Raw genomic sequence first — 7,090 nt, forward strand, 5'->3', positions numbered from 1 at the left:
CAAAACTGAAATTTTGTGCTGGGTTCCTACCTTTTAGTAGACAAGAGATGGGCCAGATACACCTGGTGCGATGGGGGTCATACTTTGGGTTGCCTTTTGCCAAATCCTGCTCCCATTCTTCCCCCCGCCAGCGCATCCAACTCCTTATTTGATCCCAAGTTGTCACTCCAATGCTCCATTTAGCCAATGTACAAACCCCATCCCTCTTCTATTTCCCCCACTATTTCTTTCTTCCTCCCACTGTTTTTGAGCATCACCTGCACATGAATGGCTGTGAATTAGAAAGTATACCCGATGCAGACGCCCAAGCTGTCCATGCACAAGCCAACATTGTGCCACGTAGTGCTGCAGCTGCGCTAATGCTCCCTGAGCTTGCAGGACATGTTCATCCAGCTTCCACAACCAGGCTGGTAAATACAGCACATGAATCTCCTGCATCAGAGCCTAGCACATGGCTTAGCACAGCGACAGTCTTTAGACTTTTTACCGTTTGTCTGGCTGCAAAAGTGCAAAAGCTGGGAGTTTTCACCACAAGAAGACCTGTCCGATGTTAAATGGTGAGGAGTTAATGCCTCCTGGGGCATATATTTGGGGGAGAATTTCATACATGATGTTTATAACAAGAGAAACAAAAATCACTTCTCAAGAGAAGAAAGAAATTTTGCTGCATATTCACTCAGGTTTACCTTTCTGTCCTCAAGTCCGTGCACCTAAAAAGGTCACTAGAAGAGTTTAAAAAAAACCTGACCCAAACCCAAACAAAACAAAAAAATACCATCACAAAACCACCCACCCACAATTCAAATAGCAACTGTGCAAATTAAAAGAATGGGCTCATGCACTCCTCGGTCCTAGGTCTCGGATTTTGTAGGGATGTACTGCTGTTAGGGATGGAATATTCCAAACAGACAGCATATCCCACTGCGCCAGCAGACTGTCAGAGCCAGCTCTTGAGGTTAAGCCCTGCCAGCCTGCCAAATCCTCAATGCAACGTGAGATCCAGCTGCAGGCTGTATTCATGGGCTTGATTTTTTCCTTTTGGAGAAAGCAAGAGGGGAAAAAGATCTCTCATCCATGTGCTCCCCAGGTTGCATAACCCAACCTAGGTCGGTAGAGTTCTGACCAATTTGTTGCTGATTTCCAGCAGGATGGCCTGACTCCCTGGTCCCAGGGCTGGTGGCAGGAGCTGGGGATCCAGCACCCACACACGCCGGGGAGCAATGATTTCCATCATGCCAGGTAGGGCATCGTGCTGAACGATAGTTCCTTTGCACACGTGCACCGAAACCATCCTGCCTGCAGCTGGGTTCTCCCAGAACTCCGTAAACTTTTGGATGCAATCCTCCTCCCTGCATTCATTTGTTTAAGGGTTTATGTGGGGATTAATTGCTCAGTCTTGCAAGTAAGATTGGAATATCTACCTTGTCCTTCCCCAGCCTCAGAGCACTGCTGCAGAGACGGCTGCTTTCTTGCATCCTTTTTGGGGCCTCAGGGGGGAAAGCACCGGTAAGCACTGACCAGTTGAAAATTGATGGCTGAGGCAGCAAATCCTTGAGTCCTGCTCACACTCAGCATCCATGGTCCTTGCCTTGGCATGCTGGCTCTGAACACTGCCTCATGTACCTCTGAAGCACAATCTGTCCTGACAGTGGGTGTCTGCAAATCCAGTTTTGGCCAGGAGGGAGAACTACTAACTTTTTTTTAAAGGGTAGACCTTGGTCAGTGTTTCACTTTCCTTCCTGGAGCCACGACGTCACATGGAAGCACTGAGCAGGCCTGGGGAAAGCCCTGCTTTTCACTTCACAGCAGTGAACACAAGGGCCACCCAGCCAGGACCCCTCAGAGTATAGTGTCAGAGAGCTTGGTCCATTCAATGGACCTTCCATGCTGGAATAAGTCAGTTTTTGAGGCAGTTCAGTGTCTATAGTGTGGCAGAGGCAGTCTGGAGGGAAGAGGGATGCCCTTTCCACCTCCGGCACGCAGAACATTTTTCCAGAGCATTTCTTTTATGGGATGTTTGTGTCCAGTCGGCATCACTGCCAAGACTGAGATTAAGCTCCATGACATTGTTTGTTCAAATAATTGGCTGTAAGCATTTTACAAGTTACTAAAAGTAGCAAAGAAAACAAGCACTTAAGTGACTTTGAAAACATGCTGCACCCGTCGCTATTAAAGGCAGCGAGGCACATGCGCCCTGGCGTGGCTGCCCGCTCTCGGGGGGAGCACAGCAGCACGCCCGGCCTTGCTGAAGGCAGCAGGACTTGGCCAGAGCTCCCTTCCCGAGCACTGCACAGCTCTGAGTCATGGCCCCAGACGGAGATAAACCACCACTCACCAGGGCTTGCCCACAACGGGCATAGAGCCTAAATCCTGCTGATGGAGCTGTGGCCAAAGCACAGCACTGCAGCAGATTGAGAGCTGCCCAGCCAGACGGCAGCGGGAACCTACATTCAGCTTTCATAAAGAACAATTTGTCATGACAGGTAATTTTCCCCTGCTCACTTCTCCCAGACCAGTTGCTGTGGTGAGCAACAGAAGTCAGGACCACAGCTTATGGGAGAGAGCTCCATCCTGTCTAACTTCTACTTCATTATTATTAGTACATCTGTATATAACCCAGCATTTTAAAGGATGTGGAAGCATACTTCACGTGTCTTTTTAGGGTTTCAAAGTGATTTTTTTATGAAGAGCTGTGTGCTGGTTTTGGCTGGCATAAAGTTGATTTTCTTCACTGTAGCGAATGTGGAACTATGGTTGGGATTTGTGCCGAAAACAGTGCTGATGATAATGCAGGGATGCTTTTGTTACTGCTGAGCAGGGCTTACACCCCATCAAGGGCTTTTCTGCTCCTCACCCCACCCACCCCACCAGCCAGCAGGCTGGAGGGGCACAAGAAGTTCAGAGGGGACACAGCTGGGACAGCTGACCCCAGCTGACCCAAGGGATGTCCCATACCATGTGATGCCATGCTCAGCAATTAAAAGCTGGGGGGAAGAAGGAGGAATGAGGGGACGTTCAGAGTGATGGCATTTGTCTTCCCAAGTTAACTGTTAATGCATGATGGAGCCCTGGGAGGTGGTGAATAAATCCCTTGTTTTGCTTTGCTTTCTTGTGCAGCTTTTGCTTCACCAACTGTCTCTTAAGTACCAAAAATGCTGAGATACACATGAAAGAGGGTTTGCCAGCTAGTTAAAGCTTTGGGGGGGTCAGAATATTCCTGACACTTGGGTATTCCAATTTATTTAATCCTTCTTTTAATCAACAGAGCTATTAAGCGATTCTCACCCCAACTTTGCCCACCAGAAAGTTTAAAGAAACCAAACCATGCTCCTTTAACTCATTAGACCAGCAAGACCATCCCAAAGAAAATGTTTGTACTGCTTATATCAAACCTCAATCCCATAAAGACAATACGGCTCCTTAAAATCTACGGTATTAGGCAAGGCTCTTGACATCAGCTATAAACAATTTCTGAAGTGGGTGTGCTGGGCTATAAATCCCAAATGTCAGATAAATCAGTGACTGAAGAAAAGGCAAAACACGATCGTGGTCATGCAATGGGTGGAATACATTTTAACAGAAGACCTGCAGTGGCTCAGCCTTTCCATTATAGCTGGAAGGATGAGCCACCTCAGCCAAAACACTTCATGCAGTCCAGAAAACCCTCCTAGCAGATGGAGCGAGACAACCAAAATCCCTGCTTGCAGAGCACAAAGAACTGAGCCTGGAAAAGACGGGTGAAGGGCTGAATGCTCATCATTAGATGGACCATAGTAGAACTATTGTTCATAGTAGGACTATTTGTTAAAAAATAGCTAGAGAGAAAAATCATATGGTTATTCTTCTCAAGAGCTGTCTTTACCTTGTCTCTGCAGCATGCAATGTGGTAGTGATGCTGGCTACTGCTGACTGCAGCAATGATGCTTGGGAAGCTGAAGCTGGACAGGCAATGCCAAGCGCTTCTTGCAAAGGAGCACTGTGCACTGCAGCATTGCCACGGTTTAACCCCGGCCGGCAACTCAGTCCCACACAGCTGCCTGTTCACTCCCCCCTGGTGAGATGGGGGAGAGAACCAGAAGAGTAAAAGTGACAAAACTCATGGGCTGAGATAGACAGTTTAACAGGTAAAACGAACGCTGCACATGCAAGCACAGCAAAGCAAGGGATTCATTCACCACTTCCCATCGGCAGGTGGGTGTTCAGCCATCCCCAGGAGAGCAGGGAACCACCACATGTAATAGTTACTTGGGAAGACAAACGCCATCACTCCAAACATCCCCCACTTCCTTCTTCACTCCAGTTTCCACACATTTTATGGCATGGAATATTCCTTGGCTAGTCTGGGTCAGCTGTCCTGGTTCTGCTCCCTCCTGGCTTCTTGTGCACCTCCTCGTTGGCAGAGCATGGGAAACTGAAAAGCCTTTGACTTAGAGTAAGCACTACTCAGCAACACATAAACCATCAGTTTATCAATGTTATTCTCATGCTAAACCCAAAGCATAACATTGTACCAGCTACTAGGAAGAAAATTAACACTACCCCAGCCAAAACCAGGACAAACACACACAGGATACACCTGCAATCGTTACCTTAGATCAATGCTCAGTCCTCAGCAAAGATTTAGCTCTCCACAGTGTTGAGCAATGCTGTGCTGCTGCATTGCTTCCACCCCAAGGGTAGCTGAAACCAAAGCTGCAATCAGTAATTGTGGCCCAGGCAGCATCCACAGACAAAATCCTGGCAAGGCAGCCACTGCGCCCTGTGCATCATGGAATTGTCACAGGGAGCAGCTAGAATTGCCAAGCCCATGACAAGGTGTTAAAATCTGATTATTTTGATACTTACAGGCTTCCTTGGGCCCACAGGCTCTGAAGCAAGGAGACACTCTGCAGCTGTGTGGTCCTGTTTCACCACTGTGTTGGTCCAGTTAAGCAACATCTTGCAATGATGAGCTCTAACAGCTGCATGGGTTTGGTCTTTGAAAATTTCCAGTATTTAAATCAAAGAGAATTAGAAAGAGCACTGGGCTTAAATAGGGGCTAGAACATGGCAAAACTGCCAGAATTACAACCAGAAATAAAGCCTGTGTAGAATAAAAAGGACACCAAAGCAAGTGATCCATCTTCTTCAGCCTGAGCTACAAAACTTCATTTGAAGGTGAGACCATTCCTAGCAGACACAGAGCAGCTCACTCATCCTGCAGAGACACCAGCAGAAACCTGTCTTCTTCACAAATATGCCCAGGCAAAGCCGTGGAGCAACGGATGGATATCTATAGCTGTGCTGCAGCAGGAGGTAAGAGAAGCCGCTAAGATCCCAGCAGCAGGACACCCCTCCAAAGTGATGTCCCCAATGGAGCAATCCCAGCTGAGCCAGGAATACAGAAAACAAAGAGTCACCCACAAAACCTCCAGCATGGCCCCAAACACGAGGGGCTGGACGGGGTGAGCAGCACACATTTCCACCCTCCTCCGGGAATCCCAGGACAAGGAAGGCCCCTGGCAAGGTGCCGTCACTGCTGCTCTCAGGGTGAAAACCAGCTTTTGGCCCCCAGTAACACTGCAGCAAAGCCTGTCTAACTAAATAAATGATGTTGTTTACAGCTGGGAGATGGTCTCCATTACACAATGCGGCCATCCCAGCCAACCTTCCAGGGAGAAGCTGTTCTTTGGGGGGTTGTTGCTTGAAAAAAATGAAGAAGAAAACAGAACTAGCTGAAGCCAACACAGCAGTTTAAGAGCACAGGAAACCTCATCTCCTTCTGCCAAGAAAACAGTGGATCTGCAAATTTGTCCAGTTCACACTTACCATTGGGCATATCGTGTATTTGGGGTTTTAGCCACTGTCTGCACAGAGCTGGCAGAGCAGGGGAGAGAAAGGAAACCCAAATCTGTGAAACATGGGGGGAAAAAAAAAAAAAAAAAAAGCTGAGACAGACCAAGAAATAAAGAGCAGGGAAATGCACCTGAAGGGAGGGGGCTGAGAGAAGGTGCTTCAAACACATCAAAAACATGAGAACTCCAGCAGAGACAAGTGAGGGGGGGAAACAAAAGTTAGAAGAGTGAGAAAGAACAAAAGCAGCAACTGTGTCACTTGTCCTGCTGACACATCAGCTGCAAGGCATGTGTCTAGTTCTCTTGGCCATCGTAAGCAAAGTAATCAGCCTGCAGACTGCCGAGTCCTGGCTGCCAGGTGCATCAATCAGTCCCGACTGCACTTTTCCTTTGCACTCTGGATATAGGATAATAACCAGGGAAAGGCCCAAGGACATGAGTTTTTAGGAACCCAAGCCCAGCTCCAGCTGCTCAATGGCATCTTCAGACCTCCTGGAGACAGGCAGCACCCTGGGAAGCGCAGGATGCTCTTGGGGTGCTCTGCATTTCACCCACGGGGATCATCTTTTACCACTCGCAGCAGGCTCAGGGCTTATCCCAGGACGAGGATCTGCCAGGACACAGCACTCCCACACACATTCCTGGCTGGCAGGGAGCATGAGTCTTGCACAGCTCCTAACAGTCTCCCGTTTTACTGCAGAGGAGTCACAGCCATTGACAGGGCTGCGCTCAGGGTTCAGTCCCAGCTTTGCTTTCCTTGGTGTCCTGATCACAGCCTGAATCCAGGGCGCCCACCAGCATGTCCAGCCACACCAGGGTGAGAGCCCCCATCTCAGCTGTCTCTGCTGAAGCCCCAACTGCAGAAAAGTACAAAAATCCACCCCCAAAACAGAGGGGTTTTTGAGCAAACTGCTAAGCAGATCCTGAGAATGGTGATCAACCCAGCAGCAGGAGCCTCTCCCAGACAGATCCCGAGGGAAGTCTGTTACCTGCCGCTGCTTGCAGAGGGCAGGAGGTCAGAAATACTACCATCAGAGCATCATGCTCAGCTGAGAAGTCCCCCTGCCTCCCAGTAATGCTCTTCACAGCAGGGCACTTAATCGGCTTTTATCTGCCTAAAGACTTGATCCTCCCTGGTCTGCAGCAGGAACCAGCTAATTCATTTTCACTGTGCACTAAAATCACAGCCCAACCGACCTTGCAATGCTCGCGGTTCACCTATCCAAAAGGTACACGTTATTTTTCTTGCCTCCTTC

The 7,090-nt window shown here is 48.7% G+C and overlaps 1 protein-coding gene across 2 annotated transcripts in view; it reads right to left on the bottom strand.

Moving 5' to 3' along the window:
- AGTR2 (angiotensin II receptor type 2) overlaps positions 1–7,085 on the bottom strand; it is a 45,853-nt gene extending 38,768 nt beyond the window's left edge. The window contains exon 1 of one of the 2 annotated variants that reach the window (XM_080366003.1): positions 4,846–7,085. The gene's annotated coding sequence lies outside the window, so the exon portion shown is untranslated. Of the gene's footprint in view, positions 1–4,589 lie in introns of both variants that reach the window. The other variant, XM_080366002.1, reaches the window with a different exon arrangement.
- Positions 7,086–7,090: the final 5 nt, after the last annotated feature.

Source organism: Falco punctatus (genome assembly GCF_963210335.1).
Source record: "Falco punctatus genome assembly, chromosome: 15".
Lineage (NCBI taxonomy): Eukaryota > Metazoa > Chordata > Aves > Falconiformes > Falconidae > Falco > Falco punctatus.